This window comes from Muntiacus reevesi, chromosome 1 (assembly GCF_963930625.1).
Source record: "Muntiacus reevesi chromosome 1, mMunRee1.1, whole genome shotgun sequence".
Classification (NCBI taxonomy): Eukaryota; Metazoa; Chordata; class Mammalia; order Artiodactyla; family Cervidae; genus Muntiacus; species Muntiacus reevesi.
Window position 1 is genome coordinate 9686820 of NC_089249.1, and position 24829 is coordinate 9711648.

General features: G+C 38.4%; 1 protein-coding gene across 3 annotated transcripts in view; it reads right to left on the reverse strand.

Moving 5' to 3' along the window:
• Positions 1–24829, reverse strand: part of ANKS1B (ankyrin repeat and sterile alpha motif domain containing 1B) — a 1071061-nt gene that overhangs the window by 600575 nt on the left and 445657 nt on the right. The window lies entirely within an intron of this gene.

The following is a 24829-nucleotide window of genomic DNA, read 5'->3' on the forward strand; positions in this document are numbered from 1 at the left end:
TTGAAATCAGTCAAGGGCATAACTGTAAGGGCCTGTATTGAAAGCAAATATAACCCTTATAGATACAGCATTGAATTTTGAAGTACCGTGAAACATGGTGTGAAAACCACCTTCTCAAATATCTTGGAAGACAATTAGTAAATTTCAGGTATAGCCTCATCCTCATTTTGTGGTTTTACATATGTCCAATCCATATCCTTGGATTTCCAACAGGAGGTGATAGTGTGCTTTCCTGCTAGTGTGGAAAAGGAAGTGAGGGGTTACTTAAGGGGAGGGCAGGATAGGCCATTATGTACATGTGATAGTAAGGCATTAGTACAGGCATCAAGAGGTATAGTATGGAAATTCAAAGATGCATAAATATATTTCTCAGTGTTTCAAGATATTTGGGAGAGGAAAATAAGAAGTAGGAGTGGAGGGGACACCTACTATTATATTTTCACTATATTATATATAGCAAATTACACTATATTATATATAGAATCCACCTTCATCTAGTAATAACATCATGAATTTTCTCTGAGAACTATCCCTACCCTACTGTATGCATGAGACTCAACCACAGTGCTATGTCCTCCCCTGGCCAACCCAGAAAAATCAGATACTCCATGGAAAGAGTCACAAATATTTAACTGAGGGTCACACAGATTAAAGCATTTTCAAATTGATCGATCTCTACAATAGTGTTTTGATAAGACCTTGTCATCAGCCACCGTAGATATCAGCACCCTGTCTCTGCTCCCTAGATATCCCTAGTTGCTCCTGTTGAAACTTTTTTTTTATCCTCCTGATGTCTGTTGCTTACAGTGTTACAACTCTGATACATCTAGACCGAGGACCAGTCTTTTTAGTGACCCAGAGAATTTAGAAGGAAAACCCTAGCTTTGATAAAAGGTGGATGGACTGGATTAAAGAATGGAGACTTTATACAACCTAGTAGAGAAAGAAGGAGTTTGTCCAGAAATTGTCTAGCCTCTGGTCCTCTTTGAGATAAGCAGACTAAGCCGGAATGTGAATGAATCCACCGTTTCCTTCACTGCGAAAGTCCTATGATAAAAAATGCCAGTGACACTAACCCGTGTGCTTGCTGAGGGGTTCAGGTGTACATAATGCTGCCAGTTCTCTAGATCCTCTCTGTGCTAGTAATTCTGGTTTGGACTGGGTTGATTTAATTCAAAGAAAGTGTTGATTGAGACGTCTTCTTGGAATATCTAGAATTTATCATATGATTTACATAAGTATAAAGGGTCCTGGGAAATACATAAATCAATGGGAAAAAAGTGCTTTTCTAGCTGAACAAATTATAGCAATGGAAGCTTTCTTAACTCCATCTTAAAAGATATAAATTCACACACCTTCTTCTTCTTTGTGATATGTTATGTTTTATTATTTATGGGCTTTAAATGTAAATTAAACACAACTTGGCTTCTTGTCTTTGATTAAATTGCAGCTCAAATATTTGTAATTTTTTGTAAGTGTATTTTCTGTTGTCAGACAATAAGGATGGCCACTTCACAATATTTTCCAGAGTCAATGAATTCAAGTTTACCTGAAGTCTATAAATTTGGATAGGCTCTATCGTGAGGACTACATGGTAAACAAAGTTAGATTCAGGATAATCCATTAGCTGGTATAGAAAATGTTTGGGTCAATCAGGGTTTCTCAGTCTACACTATCGACATTTCGAGCTGGATAATTCTTTGCTGTCCTGTGCATTGTAGGAGGTTCCTCAGCATCCCTGATCTGTATCTACCAGATACCATTAGCATCTGTTCTGTTGCCAAACGTCCCCCTGGTGGGGAGGGCAAAGTCACCCCCAATTGAGAGCCCCTGGTGTATTTCACTGTGTTTAAGGGCACTGGTTTCCGAACCACAAATCGAAGCTCAACAGCCAGATCTACCGCTTCTTACCACTGACCTGGGCAAGTCTCCTGACCCGTGAAATGTTGATTAAAAGAAAAATGTGTGTTGGGGTATAACTGATTTACAGTGTCGCCCTAATCTCAGGCCTATAGCGTGAAATGTTGACTTTGGTGTGGTCTGCCTCCTAGGATTCTTGGAGAGGTGAGACAACATGATGCGCTTAACTTGGTGATTCATCCACAACAAAAACTCAGTGAAAAGATTAGTGTTATTAATAGTAAGTATGTCGTAATTCCTAGTCCTAAATGACAATTTCCCAAAATAGTGAATAATCACATTTACAATTATTTTGTTTTACAAAGGTCAAATGAACTAAAAATCAAAGGTAAATAAACTAAGCTTTAAATATGATAGCTCCTAAATGGGACCAAGATGAACTTTGTGGTTAGCTCTTTAAACTTTGGAATTTTCAGTAAAATGACTAGAAAATGCTGTTTTTCATATGTCACTGCTGAGGAGAGGTATAGTCAGGAGAGATAAAACTGAATAAATGCTATGGCATCAGAAGAGAAACTTGATTTCCTTCTCTTCCTCTAAATCCTTAGGTGTAACTAGTAAAAGATACCAAGAAAATGAACTAGAATATGGAATACTGTCACATGGAACTAACGTAAGAAATACAACTAAAGACAAACTTTAAATGAAGGAATTTCGTATACTCTCAACCACAGAATTAGAGAAATGACAGATGGATACATTGATTGTGAAACCACTTTCCGTACAAAAATAAACTTCTGAACTTTGGTATTTTACTTAATAGAAAATTTTTCTTTTTTGACAAAGTTTTTAATATGTATTAAGATCTGATGAATGACCTCAGCCATTCATCAGATCTTAATGCATATGAAAAAAACAACAACAAGCTTATCCCAAACTTTGAGTCTCTGAAAAAAATAATTGCATAAGTAGAATGACATTTACAATGCTGATTTAAATCTCTTAGCATAAAATTCAACAATCTGGGAATTTTATGTGCTTTCCTCCTGGATTCTGGTGCACTCTCAAGTGAGTATAGCTTTTAACCACAAATAAATGGTTGTTCTGAAGGGCAGTTGTATAGTCTTTTTAATTCCAAGTTCACTTTGGGGATTTTCAGGCAGTGCTTTTATTTGGGGGGTTGTGGAAAGAGTAAGAGATGAAAAACTCAAAATATTTTGTTAGGGAAATCTACTGAGAAGAGGAATTGTCATTATTGCCTTGTACTTGTATTAGTAACAGGACCTCTCAGAAGTAAGTCACCTGAGAGTTCAGATCCAGTGAATAATCTTAGAAATATTCTCTACAAAAGTAAATTGCATGGTCCAAGTGCTACTCTTCTACAATAAGTCATGCCATGATTAAAAATTGCTTTAACACTTAACTGAACAAGGTGCCTTGTAAATAGAAGATATACAACAAATATTTCTTGATGACAAAAATTAACTTTTCAGAAAATTAAAATGAAGTTTTAAAGGCTTTAAGGAAGTCACACACTAGCTAATCGCAGTTTGTTGAGGAAACATACTCCTGAAATCCAGTCCAGCTTTGTGTTAGGTGATCAAATTATGGACACTGTTTTGATGAAAGAAATTTACATGTTCATTTAGTCTAAGACATCCTTCACCTCATACACACCACCCACACATATATCCATATTTAACTTTGACTTAATTGAAGTGGTGAATGATTGAGACACTTTGTCATTGTTCTTTAAGATATCTTTCTAAGAGTATACTTTCTATTATACTCAGGCTTTGGCATGGCTGGTAGTTTTCAAAGAAATGCTTGAGAAAAACACTAGACTGTCCTGTTCCCTGGGATTCAAAGAGAACATCAGTAAAATTTCCACAGTCTGGAGACTTAAATAGTGCAAAGATAATTAAGACATCATAAACACGTTCTTTGTCAACAAATAGTTATAGTAGTATACAGTATACAGCCATAATAAATCTTTTCAAGATTTTCTAAAGCAACTTCAATGGTTAAGTTAAAAATTATTTACACAAAGGTAATCTTTTAGGAAAAAGCAAGTACCTTCCCAAGGTAATTACTTTTAAGTATTTACATGTTTAAGTACTAGTAACTTTGTTTTAAAATGTTTCATCATACTACAGTGATGTTTTGAGATAGACTGTATTTTCCAAAAATGGTTACAACGATATTTCCCAATTCATATGTCCTTCTAGGATCTTGCAATACTCCCATTAAGAAGTACAGTCTATTGTTAGTTCCCTTAAATTGGGACAAGTTTGTGACTGGCTTATACTGATAGAATAAGACTTCCCTAGCTAGGTTAGAAAAAGCAGTGTAACTTCCATTTATACAATGGAACATGGAGAGGCCATTCCCAGTCTCTCAGATAGCAAACAATCCTCTCATTAAGAAAGAGCCTCAAGCCAAAGATCAAATCCAGTATGGGACTGTAAGATCATTTGAGAAGACTTCAGAAAGACCCAATGATATACCTCATAGAATACCTAAAACATACAAAGGCTCTCTAAGGATCTTAAGGCTTGCTTTGCAGGTCCTCTTTGTTGGACAATATGGGGCTTCTAAGTATCTTACGAGTGGTTGCCCTCAACAGACTTACAGGTAATCCAAAGCAGAAAATGGATAATCTTGAACAGATCTGTAACGGTAGGTTTGTCTAGTAGAATGAAACTCAATGAGATTCATAGAAAATCCACAAAGTTTTAAAGAATTGTATTGGTGGAAACACTGGGACAAATATAGAACAGAATGAAAGAAAATCTTTCATTGTCCTACTGTCATGCTGTTGACAGAAATCAGACTAATATTATCTAGCTTTATATCTGAGTCACTTATTATAAAAAGGAAGGACGACTCAGAGGGGATAAAACCCCAGAGGGCAGAGCCAAGCCATGGAGAACAACTCTCAGAGTATAGAACTGGGCCCTACTCACAGATCCAGCAACATGTACCTGGCTGGAATTCAGAATTTCTGTGGACTGATAACTGCTCTGTGCCTATACTTTGCCACCTTTATCTTAAATGGAAGGGTCTATTATGGTTACCTGATACTAGTGCAATCATTTTAGTACGAGTTTGTGGGCGGTGGATAATCTGTCTCATGAATTCACAGGATTCCAAACCAAGGGGAGTAGAGGAGTAGTCCTCTATCTTTGCTTAAGGCACCTGACCGAGGAGGAGAAACTACCTGGACTTAACTAATTAATTACTTTTCCCACATTTATGAAAAATTTAATATGGTATTCACAATTTGTGCAGAAATGTTAGCAACAAATTTAAATTACATAACAGCCTAAGAAGAAATTATAATTTATTCCTGCAAACTTAGTAGTGAAATTTTGCTGAGTAGCTCACTCTTTTTTATTGGAGTAGAGCTGATTTACAGTGGCGTATTGGTTTCAGGTTGTAGGAAAGTGATTCAGTTATAGTTAAATACACACACATACACACACACACACATATATACTTTTTCAGATTTTTTCCCTAAATAGATTATTACAAAATATTGAGTATAGTCCCCTGTGGTCCTTGCTTGTTATCTGTTTTATACATAGTAGTATATACACATTAATCCCAAACACCCAATTCATCCCTCTCCTGGCTTTCCCCTTCAGTGACCATAACTTTGTTTTCTATGTCTGTGGGTCTATTTGTCTATTTGTGTTTTGTATATAAGTTCATTTGTATCATTTCTGTTTTTAGATCCCACATATACATGTTATCATATGATATTTGCACCTGAACTAAATTCAGATGGTAAACTTCAAGCATGAAACTAATGCTGAATGAAATGAAACTTCTGAGGGATCTTAGGAAGAGGTCAGCATATTTTGCCCATGGGAGGGATGTGAATTACTGGGCTGGAGGAAGAACTGTAGAAGGCTGTTTTATAGAGATAGCCATAACTGCATCTCAATCCATATGTTCATCCGGAATCTCGTCGCTCCCCCGTTATGAAGTAAAGTCCAATTCCCTTTCCATTGATCTGAGTTTGTGCCACTCTCTGTAACAAACACAGTGTGGTGGAAGTGATGCTCTGACTTCTGAGGCTAAGTCAGAAAAGCAATGCTACATACATCCTGCAACTGGAACATGAGAAGTGGAGCCCTGCATCACCAAAACAAGTAGTTCAACTGCTCTAAGACCAGCAAGCTTTGAGGAATCTTCTAGATAGCTCATACAGGGAGACCTGATGAAGAAGCCCAGGGCTACCAAAAATAAAGAAATGTTCTGTATATCTACTCTGTTTGAACTCTAGCCACCATCCGACTACAACTGCAGAAAGGACCTTGACACAACGCCAATCTGCAAAGACTGTCCTGAATCCCTGAGCCATGGAAATTGTAGGATAATGTAATAATTCCTGCGGTCTTAATCTAAGTTTTAGAGTGACTTGTTGCTCAGGAATAGTTCCTGAAACATATCTTCTAAGTGCAAAAGACATTTTAGGTATAATTCCATTTTTAAAAAATAGGAGAACACAGTTGTAGATTATGAACTCAACTGTGTTTGGGCCTGTGCATAAAGTACACCCACACACAGAAAAATGAGCTAGTTGCCACTGGGAGCTATAAATTTGAGGCCAAAATAGGTTTGAATTCTTTTCTAGAATTATTATTTTATTCCACGAGCCATGGAAAGTTACTTAATTCTTTTGTTCTCCCTTATGTTAGTTGGTGACTAACTAACTGTACTAATAAGACAGAATTAGTATATGGATTAAACTGAATGAGTTAGTACATGGGAAAGACCCTTGCATGATGTCTGATACATAACTGCCTGTCTTTGTTCTAGGATCTACCTGGTGACAATCCACAGGGATATCTTTAAGAAAAAAATCATGTGTCAGCAGGGTGGTATATGCAAAGGAGGGACATGGATAGAAGTGATGGCATTTCACCAGAGAGCTAGAATAGTGTCTTATCTCTTTAAACTACCAGACATGTCTTCCCTTCAGTCTGTCAGCAACAAGCTAAAGACACTATTTTATCTCTCCTTTAAGGAAATCTCCTTGGACTTCTAATTCTGTTTAGGTAAGGGCTGAGATTTTTATGTCTGTACACCAGTCCCTAAAGGTGACTGAAGCATAAAAAGTGTCCCCTAAATGTGGGTTAAATAAAGGAAAAAGTAGTTCTGTAAAGTAGCTCCTTCCTACTCCAATACTGCCAGCATTTGGCAGACTCAGAGAAAGGAAAGGTTTGTTTCCCAAGATCTATTTATACTGTTTAGAATTTTGATATAAGGGATGTGAGTTAATAAGTATGTGAATTAATAATAATTGTAATAAATAAAAATCACAGGTACTTTCTAAAGTATATTACAAATAAGATATAATAAGATTTCTGAGAGGCAGAAGAGTAAGCTAAGAGCATAGGCCCTGAGTCAGAATATCTGTAAGCAAATTCCAGCTCAACTCTCTTCTAGCCATATGAATGTGGGTAAGTCAGTTAAAGGTTCTGTGCTTTGGTTCGCCATCTGTAAATCACAGGTGTCAATAGTACCTACTATTGTCATGAGGATTAAATGAGTTAATAAATGCAAAAGATGTAAAGCATTTCTTAACAATAGAGATGATATATCTAAAAAATCTAATTGAAAATGATAAATTTTATCACTGAAATGAAAGAAACTGCTTTATCTACTCTAAAATGACTCAGGACTCAAAAATGAATCTTGTTGAATGAAGATAAGGGCTACATTAGCCTTTAGAAGTCATTACATAAGTACCCAGAGGCCCCCACGCAATACAGAAAGGCTAGAACTTTCTGCCTTGAATTTGTCAAAATGAACTAAAAACAAATGAAGAATAATAAATACTAAGCTGTGAATACCAGTGTCTACTTAGGGTAATTTATCTTAACAGACTCACTGTGTTGTGTCAAGACACTTTCCTGACTGTATCTAATTTGGTAGACTTTTCTGTTTAATTAGTGAATATTATAATTATGTGTTCTGAAAGTTGTGTGAATTTAATACCATCAAGCAGCACTAATACGAGGTAGAGCAAAATACCAAGACAGAATTTCTTTTGAGGACTTGCCTTCTTGTAAAGAACAGAACTCCCTAGAGTAATCTTTATTTTCCTACACAATGAATGCTGTGGGAAAGTGAGGCACTTTTATATCTCTTCTAATCAACATCTATATGACCTAGTCCGATTTAGTTCGACCTAGGGCATTTTCAATAATTACAAGCACAAAGGTCTACCACAGATCCTCCCAAGGGAGAAAATTTATTAATGCGAGCAAAATAGATACAAACCTGCATGTCTGATCCTTTTTAACTTCTTGATTGCCTAAATATTCAGTCAGAACTTTCACCAGCTATATACATACAGAGACCTAAATGTTTTGCAAAAGTAAGCAGATATAAATTACAAATGGTACTTTCATTCTTTCAGGCTGACATCTAGAGATATTTTATTAACATGTACATTTTTCCTTTCTTTCTTTTTTTGGTAATTAGAATGCTTAGTAATTGCTTAGCCTTGTCCTTTTTGGAGATATGTTCAAGAAATATTTAGGAAGCAAGGATCAATGGACTGGTTCAATATGGGAAAGGAATATGTCAAGGCTGTATAATGCCACCCTGCTTATTTAACTTCCATTCAGAGTACAACATGTGAAATGCCAGGATGGATGAAGCACAAGCTGGAGTCAAGATTGCTGGGAGAAATATCAATAATCTCAGCAATACAGATGATACCATCCTTAGGGCTAAAAGTGAAGAGGAACTACAGAACCTCTTGATGAAGGTGAAAGAGGAGAGTGAAAAAGCTGGCTTAAAACTCAACATTCAAAAAACTAAGATCATGGCATCCAGTCCCATCACTTCATGGCAAATAGAGAAACACTGGAAAGAGTGACAGACTTTATTTTCTTGGACTCCAAAATCACTGTGGATGGTAACTGCAGCCATGAAATTACTAGACGCTTGTTCCTTGGAAGGAAAGCTATGACAAACTGGCTGCTGCTTCTGCTAAGTCACTTTAGTCGTGTCCAACTCTGTGCGACCCCATGGACTGCAGCCTACCAGGCTCCTCTGTCCATGGAATTTTCTAGGCAAGAGTACTGGAGTGGAGTGCCATTGTCTTCTCGGTGACAAACCTAGACAGTGTATTAAAAAGTAAAGACATTACTGAAAAGGTCTGTCTAGTCAAAGCTATGGTGCTTCCAGTAATCATGTAGAGATGTGAGAGTTGACCATAAAGAAGGCTGAGCACCAAAGAATTGGTGATTTTGGACTGTGGTGTTGAAAACTCTTGAACTGCAAGGAGATCAAACAAGTCATTCCTAAAGGAAATCAATCCTGAATACTCATTGGAAGGACTGATACTGAAGCTGAAGCTCCAATAACTTTGGCCACCTGACGTGAAGAGCCGACTCACTGGAAAAAACCCTGACGGTGGGAAAGATTAAAGGCAGGAGGAGAAGGGGACGACAGAGGATGAGATGGTTGGATGGCATCACCAACTCAATGGACATGAGTTTGAGCAAGCTCTGGGAGATGGTGAAGGATAGGGAAGCCTGGCATGCTGCTGTCCATGGGGCTGGCAAAGAGTCAGATGTGACTGAGTGACTGAACAACAACCATGACATCCTATAGCATCAACAAAGCAGGAACATTTTCATTAATAAAGAAAGGCTGGAATGAGCCCCAGTATAAAGTAAACAATGAGAAATACAAGTGTATTTTCCAGCATCTATGAGAACCATGGAGTCTTACAGGTGTATAGAATAAGATTTTAAATGAGCTTAAAATTTAAGGTTTGATTGATTCTTATTTTGTTAGTATATTGATTAGAAAAAATTACATTTGACCACATTTTAAAAATTCACAACTAACATTACTTTAGCTTGCTTATCATTTTTGAAATTAGTTTTTGCTGATTAATTCATTTGCTTCTTTCCTTCATCCTTCTCCTTAATAATATTTACTAGGCAACAATTCATTTATAGACATTGTACTAGGTGCCAAGGATTATAGTAGAAAGCCATAATGTCTATAATCATGGACCCAGGTTCAATTCCTGGGTTGGGAAGATCCCCTGGAGAAGGAATAGGCAATCCACACCAGTATTCTTGTCCTATGGACAGAGAAGCCTGGCAGGCTACAGTCCATGGGGTTGCAAGAGTTGGACACGACTTACCGACTAAACCACCACCACCACTACCATGAACCTATGATACAGTAAAAACAAAACTCCAGGCCAGAACACTGGAGCGGGTAGCATTTCCCTTCTCCAGGGGATCTTCCCAACCCAGGGATCAAACCCAGGTCTCCTGCATTGCAGGTGGATTCTTTATAAACTGAGCTATAGGGAAGCGTGTAAAAACAAAACAAATAAAGGCAATGAGTATGGACCCCAAATCCAATGACTGGTGTGTTTATAGGAAGAAGAAAGGACATAGAGATGGAGAAGAAAGCCATGAGAAGTTGGGGACAGAGATTGTGGTTATGCTGCCTTAAGCCAGGGAACTCCTGGAAGCTGATGTGGCTAAGGATTCTTCCCAAGAGCCTTCAAGGGTAGAGTGGACCACTGACACCTTGATTTCAAATTTCTAGCAGATGGAACTATAAGAGAGTAAAATTCTACTGTTTTATGCCACCCAGTTTGTGGTACCTTTTGTGGAAGCCCTGGGAAATTACAGGTCAACATGTCTGTTGACCTTTGTAGTACCCGGGGGACATCTAAGTGGAGAGGTTAAAGAGAAAGATGAATTGAGAGGTTTGGAACTCCAGTGTGGCCTAGAGATAAAACTTTGAGGAACATCAGCTCACGTTTAAGCAACAGAGCCATATAGAGTGGCTGAGATCATCCAAGGGCAATCCTTAGAGTAAGAGGATAAAAGAACCTAGTTTAGAACCTTGACGAATAGTAACCTTCTAGGAGTGGGCAGTGACAGAGCTGCTCCCAAAGGGAGACCCAGATGGACATGAGAGAGAAAGAAGACCAGGAGAGTGTGGTGTCACAGAGCCCCATGCAAAGAGTGTTTCACAGACTCAGTGTAGCAGATCGATCAAGTAAGATCTTGATCTTGATCAAGACTTTATCCACTATCTTTAGGAAGAAATCGTCTTGGAGACTAACTGAGGAGATTTCAGTGTAATATTAGAGTAGTTTTGGGGAAGTGATAAAGAGACGAGAAAATGAATTCAGGAGGTATAGGCAACTCTTTCTAGGAGGTTGAATGTGAAAGGGAGGAAACCTACTATAACTACCGACAGACAAGAATCAAGAGAGAAATTTTCATGTGACTTAATCACCAGTGCTTGAATTTACTTACAGATGATTGTGTTTTTTATCTAATGTGGCACCTTGATGTTTAGACAATGGTGATAAAACAAATAAAACAGTACCTTATTGTTGGCCATAAAACTGTTCACTAAATTATGGCAAAACAACCAGAACATGTTTTACTGATACAAATCTAAAAATTCAGTAAATGAGAATCTGTTGTTGGTAGAAGTTTTCTGCATAATTTATAAAGAGGGAAATTGTAGGCAGGGTAATGTTTTGAAATGCAAAACATCTGACTCATGGTGGAGATGAAGAGCTGTGTGTGACCCATGAGAGAAACTTATCTTATTGTTCACATACAGGGCAGAAAAAATTCAAAACCGATAAGGCATCAGGCATCTCAAAGCAAAACTACTTTAATGAGGGTGAGTCATGGTGCCACCCAGGGAAATGAATCAGGTGCCCACATGCCAAATCTTCTTCATAATTACAGTGTTTTTTTCCTTTTTAAATTAAAACTAAAGTCAGGTAACAACTAATGTCCCTGTAGAACAAATTTAGCCAAATGGAAATATACAACGGCCTATGAAGTAAAATGAAAATATCAAAGGGTTGTAGCTTTTCCAGCAAGGAAAAAAGAAAGAATTATCATTACCTTAAGTATAATGTCATGCCTGCTGGCCCTGAAGGACTTTTAAATGCTTTTATTGTGTCCTCTATTCCAGCTAATCTTGACATCTTCCCACCATGTAATGACTCCAGTAGCTTTCTCTCAACATTAAAGTCTTAGGTGTACCCAAGACTCCTACTGTTTCCTGCTCAAGCCAGGAGAGTGAGGTGTATCCTTGTCACCTCCCATACCCTTCTCCTCTAACTTCTATAGCCAATCACAAATCCTTTAATGTCTAGATCTTAAGCATCTCACTTTTTTTCAGCCCCACAGATACAAGCCCTAATCTAAGCCGCCACTGACTCACACATGCCCAGTTTGAATTATTGTGTCACCCAGTTTCTAAGAGTAGCTATAGCACAGCTAGAATGAACATGGGAAGATGCAAATCAGCTATCACTCTACTGTTTAAAACTTCAGGTGGTTTTCCCACTAGGACCTCAGCAAGCCTATACGAGCATTTGTAAGAAATTTGGAAAAAATGTAGTAACTGTCCTCTTTCTGGGATGAACACAGAATGAGTCAGTTTTCAGACCCTATTTCCGCACTGGCCAGACTTTTTATGTAGTGTAGAAACTGCAATACCTTTTGTCCCTCGAATAAAATCCAGATTCTTTAAGATGGCTTTTATAGCCCCCTACAACCTAATCTCTGCCGAACTCTACAGAGTCACCCCGGCCGTTCTGCCCACTCAGGCTCTCTGATCCTGCTATTCTGGGTCAGTTTCAGTCCCTTGAACATAACCATGTTCTCATTTACATCTTTGCCAAACCTCCCACTGTTTGGAAAAATGTTCTCTCCTCTCTGTCCAGATAACCCCTGCTCACTCCTTAGGTCTTAACAAAAATATTACTTCCCCACACAGGACTTCCCAGACCTCCTAGATTAGAATAAGTCTTCTTGCCACACATTCCAGAGCACCTAAATGTCCCAGTGCATGACACTCATTTATTTATTAAAGTTGATGGTATGAAGTCAGCTTCTCTGATGGACTCAGCTGAATAAAGGAAATATCATTTGTTCCTCACTGTATTATCTGTGCTCAGTAACATGTCTGATACTGAGCAGAAGTTCAAGAAATGTTTACTGACTGAATAAATAGTTAAATGCACGGGCAGTGCACTGCACACATGAAAGGAAGCATTAACCTAACCCATCTTTCAGTTTCTAATGATTAGCATGTTTACAAGCTGGAGTCCTTGTTCCAGTACAGTGGAAAAAGTTTTGTCAGGAAACCTAGGTTCTAGGCCTTACTCTGCCACTAACTTTCTAGTTTGGGGACCTTAAGGAAGTTTCCTTATGAACCATGAGCCTACTTTCCTCAGCTTTAAAATGTTGATAATACCATCAGTTCTATCTATACAGTTGTTACGAGGCACAAAATTGGTGAGAGGGGATAATACTTATTGAGTGCCTACCATGTGCAAAGTCCTATGTTAGGTATGGCCATCTGCAGTTATCTCAAAAGAAATGAAAAGAGCCTCTGAAAGGTTACTGTTTACCTAAAGATCACAGTAAGTGGCCAAATTTCTCTAGTTCCAAAGGCTCTTCTTTCTGTGTTCCTTTCCTTCCTCACTATATTTCTTCAATATCCATTTGATAAATTCTTCAAGTCATAGGACAAGCATTACCTCACTCTCCCAAGCAGATTTATATGCTCTCAACTCTAGATTCATCTTGTAATAATGTAATAGCGTTAGACTGCAATTTTTTGCTTAGCACAATGTTTTGAGAAGAGGTCATGTCTTTCCATTATTGTTCACTCAGTATTTTACCTGGGTATTAGTACTTCATAAGTACTAAATGTTTTTGTTGCTCAGCTGGCCCTTTGTGTGTGTCTCTTTGCAACCCCATGGACTGCAATACACCAGGCCTCCCTGTCCCTCACCATTTCCTGGAGTTTGTCCAAGTACTAAATGAGTATTTGCTAAATGAACGAAGAAACATTCTCTATCTAGTATTATTAATAAATGCAATAATATAAATACTTTTTGTTTGGTGTTTCTATATAGATTTATATGTATAACCAACCAATAACAAAGGCCTGAATCACAATAGCTCATATGTGTGGGGTTTCTTAGACAGTGTACATGTGACACCAGCTTTTATACCATACTAAATATCTAGTTTCAGATAAATATATTAAAGAACATTAGGAATAGCTAATAAATGCCTGAAAGGGAATATATCAAATATAAGGTATGTGGAAATGGTTCAGGCTCACTTTGAATGTGATTTTCTAGTTTTAATTTTCTACATGGCAGGCAACCTCAGGGAGTAACTGTCCTGTTTGTAAATAACAAACTACTTAGTTTAGAGGACTTGACATATTATTTGTTGTAATGTTACCCTATTCCAGAGAATTATAATTAATAGTAAAAACAAAATCCAGTTGCAGATGTATAGCATACAGCATATCAATGGCCTAGGAAAAGTGTTGCTGCTGCTGCTAAGTCGCTTCAGTCGTGTCTGACTCTGTGTGACCCCATAGATGGCAGCCCACCAGGCTCCTCTATCCCTGGGTTTCTCAAGGCAAGAATACTGGAGTGGGTTGCCATTTCCTTCTCCAATGCATGCATGCTAAGTCGCTGCAGTCATGTCCGACTCTGTGTGACCCCATGGACAGCAGCCCATCAGGCTCCTCTGTCCATGGGATTCTCCAGGCAAGAATACTGGAATGGGTTGCCATTGCCTTCTCCAGGAAATGTGCTAAGGGAACTAAAATGGAGCAGAAGGTTTCCTTTACATTTACTTAGTAGTCAAATCAAGGAGAAATGTAAAAAATACTTTCAAGTTATGCAATATATGATCTAAGTCCTTCATCCGAGACAACAGCTTGTCAAAATGCTAATTGTTAGGAACTGAGAGATTTGTTTAGTTAATAATGCTTCCTTTCATGTGTGCTATGTGTTTTCCAGAAGGAAATCTACAATCTATTATTAGCTTCACATAGTCACTCTTGATTATCTGAGTTAATAAATAGAACACGACATCTGTGCAAATAGAACACAGACATACAATAGACATGTTTCAGTTCTAAAATGGAGGGTAATGCAAACATTACATCTTTGACTGTGGAATAAATCTTGCTTCTCTGCAGCATAGTTGCCTTCCTACTTACTTTACTAGTTTTTCTAAGTAAAAAGAACTATACCATGGAAAATTCACACACACATGTAAATGTGAGTTCATTCTAGATTCTGTAAACTGTTTGCTAGAGCTTAGAATTCTGTCAGTGGTGGTCATTTTGCATATTGGATTCTGATCATCACTAATATGTTGAGAGTTCACATCTTCTACTAGGCTCCAGGTCCTAATACAATATTCTCAACCTCACACGTGGCTAATGCAGAGACTAGCAAAAGCAAAGTAAAGAAAAAGTCAATTTGGGGAAAGAAAAATTAACCCGTACTATATATTACTTTGACTTTGTGAAAAAAGAGGGCTCACTATAGTTTTTGCTGTTGTTTTAAAATGAAGCTTTAGGCATTGGTCCATTAAAATAAAAAAGGGAAGGAAATTAGAAATTAGCACACATTGTCAGATAGATTGCTTTCTAGAGTGGTAATAATGATTTTGGCAATGACAGGTCAACTACTTTATAATTATCTAAGTAAAATGAATAGCCTCCAAATGTAAATAACTGCCATCTTTTCATCTGTGAAATCAGATATATTATGGAATAAAAATTTACAATAAAAATGGCATTTATCTCCGAGGCATTTTAATGAAATAACCAATTAAATGAAAGGTGGGCTCCATGGCTTAGACGAAAGAAATGTACTTAAGAGAAAAGCTGGTCTGACCCTATTGTATAGGTAGAAATAGACACATATTAGGTGGTAGAATTCCAAAAGAGAAAATATTTATCCAGTTATTCAGTTATTTATCATTTATTGAGCATCTATTGTAAGTCACTACGAGAAGCACTGGGGATATACCTTATCTGACACATGTTCCTTGCATTTAAGGAGCTCACAGACATGTAAACAAGAACTTTTGTATAAATATCCAGTGGTAGAGGTGTGTGAAGCATGCTAAGGGGGCACACAGAGGAAAGAACTGTTGAAATCAGAGAAGGCTTCACAAAGGTGGCTACTCTTAGCCAAATACCACACAAGTTTACCAGGTGGATTAGATGAGAAGGCATTCCACGCTGACTGAAGAGTACACCATGAATCAAGGATCAGGAACTCTAAGAGCAGTGTTCTTACAAGTACCCAGTATATTGTGTGCATGTGTGTGTGTGCTAAATAGTTTCAGTCATGTCTGACTCTGTGTGACCCAATGGACTGTAGCCCACCAGGCTCCTCTGTCCACGGGATTCTCCAGGCAAGAATACTGGAGTGGGTTCCCATGCCATCTCCGGGGGATCTTCTCGACCCAGGGATCGAATCCACATCTCCTGCAGTCCAGGCGAATTCTTTACCACTAAGCCACCTGGGAAGCCCACCAGTATATTGGGTTAGAGGTAAATAGAAAGTCAGAGCCAAATTATCAAGGACCTTGTTGGGCAAAGTAAACCTTTTGAACATTGTGATATGGATGGTGACAAGACATAAGAGGTTCTTAAACAGTGGAGTGGCATAATCAGATAAATGTTGAAAAAATTAACTCTGCTAGCTTTGAGAATAACCCAAATCCTGGAGAAGGTGGCCTGGGTGAGAAGCATCAATAATAGGGGGATTTCAGGTCTGCATGACCCCTAAGAGTTTCCTACTCTCTGGCTTTTGTCTTAATATTTCACTATTAGAATTTTAACTTTACAACTTAGTGTCTGTTAAAATAAAAAGTATAATTTTGGAGAAAAACGATATGATGGATAATGTCTACATGCATTAATTGAGCTGGGCTTCAGGACATACTTTAATAAAGGAGACTGTTTTCAAATTCTTCACTTTTAGTCATGTCTCTAATCATACTGAGAGCAAGGGACTAGTGGCGACCGGGGCGGGTGGCGGGGGGTGTTGTTTCTTGAGACCAAGCAGATGGGGAGAGTCTCTCTTGCTCCCAAATCAAGGGAACACTGGAAATGGTATTCATTTTCTCTCTCTGCATAATGAATCACAGCAAACAGTGGCTTACAACAATACACATCTATTATCTCACAGTTTACAGGAATTAGGAGTCTGGGCAAAGCTCAGCTGGGTCCTCTGCACAGGGCCTCAGCAGGCTGCAGTCCAGGTGTCGGCCAGGGCTGTGATCTCATCTGGGGCTCAAGGTGCAGTTGCAGTACTCAGGGTGACTGACTTCTCCAAAGCCAGGAATGGACAGAGAAAGACGCTCCTTCAAGTTGCTAACCTCTAGACTCCTTCAGGTGAAAGGAGTCTGCCAATGCAGGAGATGCAGGAGACATGGGTTTGATCCCTGGGTCGGGAAGATCTCCCGGCAAAGGAAATAGCAGCCCACTCTAGTATTCCTGCTCAGAAATTCCCTCGGACAGAGGAGCCTGGCGGGCTACAGTCCTTGGAATTGGACACAACTGAAGTGACTTAGCATGTAGCACAGACTCCTTCTGAAAGGAATCACCTGATTAGTTCAAGCCCACCAAAGATATATCCCTTTTGAGTAACTTAAAATGATCAGGACCTGAATTTCATCTTTAAAATCCCTTCACCTTTGCCATAAAACATATTATGACTCTGAAAGTGGTACTTCATCATCTTTGCCACCGGCAAGTATAATAGCAAGTTATAGTTCCCACACACACTCAAAGGAGGGGCATCACAAAAGTGTACAGATACAGAAGTGCGGGGGTAAGAATCATGGGGCCATCATAGAATTCTGCTTATCACAGATGCCAAGAGTCAATTAGAAGAGCCTAGAGCTAGGTAGGCAAGGAACAACTGGTCAGTTAAGTAGGTAGTAGGTTACCCAGGAGCATATCTGGAACAAGCTCTGCCATGGGCTGGCTCACTACGCCATATGCATGAGAGAAGTCTGTGTTAAAAAGGCTGGGGTCCACATGGATACACAAAGCGTCAGCCAACATAGACAGGTGCAGAGCAAAAAGGGGGAAATGTTCTCCCAAAAGTAGACTGTAGAGATCAAGCTGGGAATAGAGAAAAAGGTTCAGCAGTTTGGAAACTGTTTTTAACAGGGGTAGAGAGGAGATTTCTCCATAGCACAGACCTGGAAATTCCCCTCTATTAAAAAGCTACTGCCTGATTTTCTCCTATTGTTTTACTTTTAGCTACAATAATCACACATATATCACACAAATATAATTGATAGCAGGAAATTTTTCAAGAGATAGAAACAGTCTGGTAAAGAAAATCAGGAAAAAAAACTATCAAGCCAACTAAAGTAGACAAGATAATTAGAAGATATATGCAGCACTGAATTTGAATCACAAAGAAAACTCTAGCTAACAAAGCAGTTAGGTTTTCACATGAATTAGCAGAAGGTAAAGCAAGAGAAGATTAAGCTAATAAAAATTAAATTGTTAAAAAAGAGATTTTCAACACAAAACTCTCTGAAACACTTGCTTTCTTACCTCTGCTGTGATGCTGGATGAATGAGCACTTGTAGAAATTTAGGTATCCCCAGTAGTGACACAACTTTCAGCTTTCCCTGCCCTTCCACCCCAGGACATATAAGACTGAGGCACAGAATAAACAAAAATTCTAACTCTGCTCATCAGCATGTTGACCTGCTTGTTCCAAGCAACTCTGTGGATTTAAGATTCTGGTTGCCTGGATGGACTCCTAGCATTTGGCTGCTCTGTGTCTGGATTGAATTCTTAGTCTAGGTTCTACTTACTGCCTAAACTATAATAAAAGCAATACAAAATAATAATTGTCCACATTTTTTAAGTATTTCTGAAGCTACATTAATTAAGCATGATCCTCGTGGCCCAGTGGTAAAGAATCTGCCTGCCAATCCAGGAGACGCAGGTTAGATCTCTGGGTCAGGAAGATCCCCTGGAGAAGGAAATGGCAATCCACTCCAGAATTCTTGCCTGGAGAATCCTATGGACAGAGGAGCCTGGGGGACTATACAGTCCACGGGGTCACAAAAGAATCAGACACGACTTAGCGACTAAACAACAGCAGCAACAATGTGCAAGTACTTTTCATTTAGTTGTGCTGGGTAAAGTATTAGGGATAGTATTTCTCAAAGAAGGTATTAATATATTTCCATTCTTATACTGCATTCCATTGGAAACCTCTCTGCTCCCACACCTAATACTGGAGACTTATGCCCTCAGGTAGGGGGAGGTGATTTAGGAAGGCAATAGATTTAAAAGTCAGACTCCCACTTTAGCATAATCAGAGGTAGGTCAATCAGAGTTAGGTCTGAAAAACTATTGTAATAATATAAGCAAATGGGAAGCCTTCTTCAGAAGGGGAAGGGCTGTTGAGACAGGGAGGATAAGAAAATAGCTCCACCTGTGTATCCCACAATTCCCTTTCTGGGCTGGGCCTGTAGAGGCTGCAGTATAATAAATAGGCATTACAAGGAAAGAGGGGCCTGTACTCCAAATCTCATCTGGATTCTGGCTGTGGCCACACCTGGCAGAACTTAGTAGCTCCACATACACAGGATGGACTAGCGAGTTCCTGAGGATACATTTTTCTGTGTCCTCATTATTTTCCTAAATCACAAATGAGCCCCAAATCCCCTGTGGTCTCAGAAGTAGCTGGCTGAGAGCCAAGCGGGCTGCCGCTGGGCCAGTTTGGCAATGGAGAGCTGCCCCAGAGCCTGGGGTGGACAGACGGCAGACACGCAGACCTAGAGGCTCCGCCTGACCAGTGAGAGATGAGTGCAGCTGAGCCAGCCAGTAAGAGCGAGCCCCAGCTAGAATGCGCTCAGCTTAAACTCATCACTCGAAGGCCACAGGTACACCAGAAAGGATGCCCAAGCTGACTCGCCTACTATCTCTCCTCCAACGCTGCCCACAGGCCGCTTACACTACTCTTGTGTTACGAATTTGAGCAAAAGCTAACTCAGACATTTCCTTGTTTAATTTTTGCCTTCACTGGTTATTCTCCAAGGATGACCTTGCTCCAGGTTCACAAAGAAAACAGGAGCAACAGAGACAGTAAGATGCAAATTGGATCACTTCTCTCCACCAACACCTTCTCATTGCTCTTAGGTCTCTCATGCTCTTAGGTTAAAAATAAAATTCCAGAAAATAGCCTACAAGGAAGGCCCTGAACCATTGGCCTTCTACTCCCTCTAAAGGCTCAGCTCCTGCCACATCTCCCCTTTCTCAGGGACCTGTAGTTTCATGTTAAATTTTTTTTTAATGTATTTATTTATTTAATTGAAGGATTAATGCTTTATAGAATTATGTTGGTTTTTGTTTTTTACCACAGAGTTATTTTTTAAAATATCCTATTCCTTTTTTGAAGAGCAATCTTCCCTCATGATCTTGGCCTAGTTAGGCCCTCTTTGCCTCTCAGAGCCCAACTCTCCCATGGCAAAGCTTTGCAGACCCCCAGATGAGATTATTTGCCTTCTTAGTTACTCTCCCAGCACCCTGAACTTTCTCATGATGCAATGTACCTAGTGAATGTGTTTATTTTATGCTGCCCAAATAAACCGATAGTCTCATTTCAACTATTTTCACCTAGAATAACAAATTCCCACCTGATTGCATGCACTAAACCACATTACTCCAACAGCTTATTTTCATATTTTTTAATATTGTAGAAGTCAATATTTTATTTCTTTGTCAAGCATCTACTAATCTCCCTCTGCTTCTGTGTGATCTGCAATGTGCACAGAAAGGCATGGAGAAAAGCCACGTGATACTGGACGGGAACCAAGAGAATGAAAGCGTAGGAGAGGCACTTCATGAATGATCAAGAGCTAAGAATATATTTTATTATTAAACATATTGACATTTGATATAAAAATGTTTTTTTCTTTTGGCTACTGGTCTACTTAAAGCACTGAATTTAACAAGCAATAATTCAGATAAATTTGTATAATGCACATTCTAAGGCAATAAGCCTTGAAGATGTAATTGCCCATTATTCTCACTAACCCCTAATCCTTCCCCCATATCAGCCCATCCTGAACTCAGCTTGGAGCTCAAAGACCATCTAGCAGCCCAGTTCTGGCCTTCATGCTGCCTGGAGTCCGGAGATTTCCCCAGCTGCTGTGGCCAGCGGCTGCTGGAGTAAGCTTCACTCAGCTTTAGGGGCTCTATTTCCAGTCAGTGTGAGCTAATTAAAAGGAAGGATTTCGCTTGCCTCTCTGGCAATCCCTGAGCAGCACGAAAGGTCCACACCACCTTCTTCATTCTAATTTTAGCTCTCCTCAAACGTTTCTTCTCCTTTGCAGAAAGGCATCCTATGCTGCTATGTACTTAAAAGCTTTTGTCTTTGTTATTTCTCCCATTTGGAAAGGAAGACTTTTCCACTTTACTCTTTTTAGATTTGCTCCCTCCCATCAGTTTTATCCAGTAAGAGGTGATAGTTTGAAACTACTAACAGAGTTGGAGATAGTTAGCTACCTAGGGTAGATACCGTCTTTAGCAGGGACTCAAAGGTGCCAGCTCACAGAAGATTTTCATATATGCAGAGCTTTCTGGAAAGAGCTTCTCATAAAGAGGAAATATGTTTTATTTACTGGTGAGTGTCAGTTTCTTTTCCCCCAATAATTTACAACACACCTGTCCCTGACAATTTCACTGAGGAACTCGGCACTCATAGGTCATTCACTGTGGGCTAAGACTCTGTCAATGTTTTTTGACCAATACTCTTTACTTTCAATAAACATAAAATTATCTCATAGGTTTCTCCCTCTGTGTCCTACCCTACTGAAAAATCAGTCTTAACTATGTACTCAGCTTACCTACTTGGATATCCAATAGAGTTTCTTATCCATAACTAAGCTTTCACCATAAGAATACCAACTCCATCCTTCCAAAGGTGAAGAGAGCCAAACATCCTTGAGTCACACCTTTGGTCCCTTTCATTTCCTCCAACACTCTCCAGAGGATTTCCTCCTACCTTGTTCCTCCTCAGACTCCTTAGCTGTTGTTGCCTTTTATCATCTCTTTCATCAAGCTCAGGTTTTGATCTTCTATATACATTCACTCCATATCATGTATACAACAATGATGTTCACATTCTTTGTCTTCAAAGACAAAGAATGTGAACATTCAGCTGCCTACACAACACATCTGTTCAGATATCTAATAGGTAGATATTATTTAAAATGAACTCCTGGTAGAAAAGGGAACCTCCTACACTGTTGGTGGGAATGCAAGCTTGTATGGACACTATGGAGAACAGTATGGAGGTTTCTCAGAAAGCTAAAAATAGAGCTACCATATGATCTAGCAATCCCACTCCTGGGCATATATCTATCCAGAGAAAACTCTAATTTTAAAAGATACATGCAACCCTATGTTCATAGAACACTATTCACAATAGTCAAAACATGTAAACAACCTAAATGTCCATCAACAGATGAACAGATGAAGAAGATGTGGTGCATATATACAACAGAAAACTATTTAGCCATAAAAATAATGAAATAATGACATTTATAGCAACAAGGGTGCAACTGGAGATTATATACTAAGTGAAGTAAATAAGAAAGAGAAAGAAAATTATCATATGATAAAATTTATATGTGGAATCTAAAATATGACACCAATGAACCTACCTACTGAAACAGAAACAGAGTCATGGATTTAAAGAACAGTCTTGTGTTTGCCAAGGGGGAAGGATTTGGGGAAGGGATGGAGTAAGAGGTTAAGGTTAGTAGATATATACTCTCATATATAGAATAGATAAACAAGGTCCTACAGTATACCTAGAGAACTATATTCAATATCCTATGACAAATCATAATAGAAAAATATATTTTTTAAATGTGCATACATGCATAACTGAATCACTTTGCTATATAGCAGAAATTAACACAACACTGTAAATCAACTACACTTCAAATTAAAAAAAGTGAACACTTGATATTTTTCCCTGTTCACCAAATCTGTTCTTCCCAGGACCTCTCTCATGTCAGATGACATTAAGAATCATGCTTACAATTGTCTAGGACAAAAATATTGCAGTTTTCCTTAATTCTTCTCTGTTTTTTCATATACTACATCTACTCTATCAAAAAATCCTACAGGCTTTACCTTAAAAAATATGTCCAACATCCATCAATTTCTCTTCAGCTCCACTGCTTCGCCGTTGACCTGAGCTGACTTCTTCTCTCATCATACTGGAATGCTACAATAGCCCTCTACTGGCCTTGCTTCCACACTTATCCTCCTTCTCCAGTCCATTCTCAACACAAGAGTTGATGCAATTCTTATAAAATAGAAGTTACATCATGTCACTCTCCTGAAAGACCTGAACTGACTCCCAATTTCACTCTGAGTGAAATCTAAAGTTCTTAAAATGACATATATTAGGTCCTACATGGCCTATCCCTCTCTTCCTTCTTACTTAAAAAAATTCCATATTTCAAAGAATGGCAGTCAGATTTGACTAATCTGCTTAAGCAAGAAGTTTTAGGGCTTTTCTTGAACTTTTCTTCCTCGCCATCACACCTCTGATCAGTTGCCATGACCTGTTGATTACTCTTTCCTTGTGTTTCTTAAATCCATTTATATTTTCCACTGCTGATGGCACTGTTGCTTCCTGCCTCCAATCTACCTCATCTTGAATCTATTTGCTACATATTAACACTTTGGTGATCTTTCTACATATTAATACTATGGTGAGATGGTTGGATGGCATCACTGACTCAACTGACATGAGTTTGAGCAAGCTCCCGGTGTTGATGGACATGGAAGCCTGGCGTGCTGTAGGCCATGGGGTCACAAAGAGTAAGACATGACTGAGTGACTGAACCGAACTGATCTTTCTAGTTAAATGCTAACCCATTCATGTCATCCAAGTCTGTCTACCTACAGAGGGTAGACTGTCTTTACCACCTTTTCCTAATGATTCTTAAGTTGATACTTAGATTACATAATATACTGCCTAACAAGTAGGAAGTTTTAACTATAGTTCAGGCTACTTTTGAAATGGCTCTCTTTTATATAATAATAAAAAATTCATTGGTCCACTTAGTAAAAGTGCTTTTCAGCAGGAAATTTGTTTGTGAGGTTGTTATGTATTAGTATTTGTTCTATTAACACTTGACATTTTTATAATGGTTAATTTTTTTGTGCATGCAATCATTTATAAAATAAACAGTAGATTTATCCATTAATTTAGATTATGCTTTTAAGTCAAGAAAAGGTCAGCCATCTCGGCATGAGTACAGATGTATAGTTGGCTCTTCTTTTCTTAAAATGACTATAGATTTCATACAATAATAGTATTTAAGAATAAAAAATAATATTAAGCAATAATGATAGCACTAAATAAAAATATTGTTTCATAGTTTCCAAAATGCTTCACATAAATCAGCTCATTTATTACTAAAACTACTCAAAGAGTAGATATTATCTCCCCTTTCCAGAGGAGCAAATCCAAGATCAGAGAAGTTAAGCAATTTGATGGAAAATATCCAGCAAATCAGTGACAGAACTGACTCAGAAAGTTGTTCTACTTCATTATATACCATGTGCTAATGCCTTTATATGCAGGTTCTTAAATATAACATATAACAAAACCACCTATGTGTAAGATAACAAAATGCTATTTTTCAAAGTAGATAAAGGGCTATCTTAAACATTTTAGTTTGTGAAATTCAAAATTTTACCTTTCAATATAAAACAAATCAGCACTGTCCTTCCACATTATTACTAAATATCAGTCTATTCTAAGATTTTTGATGTGACATGTAGGTGACATAATACATTTGGAAACCATAACAACATGCTATTCAAAACCATTTCTAGTTTTAAAAGGTTAGATTTTGGTTCTGTTTAAAGGTCAGACCTGAAAATATGCTGGTGATTACTTTATTCCACACATTTTGGATGGTGCCTTTAAAGTCTTGGCATAAAGTTATGAACAAAAATCACAATGAGATTTGTATGAAGATTCCTCTTAATTCCTCTAACTCATAAAGGCTTTGGTTTTAAAAACTCAAAAATATAG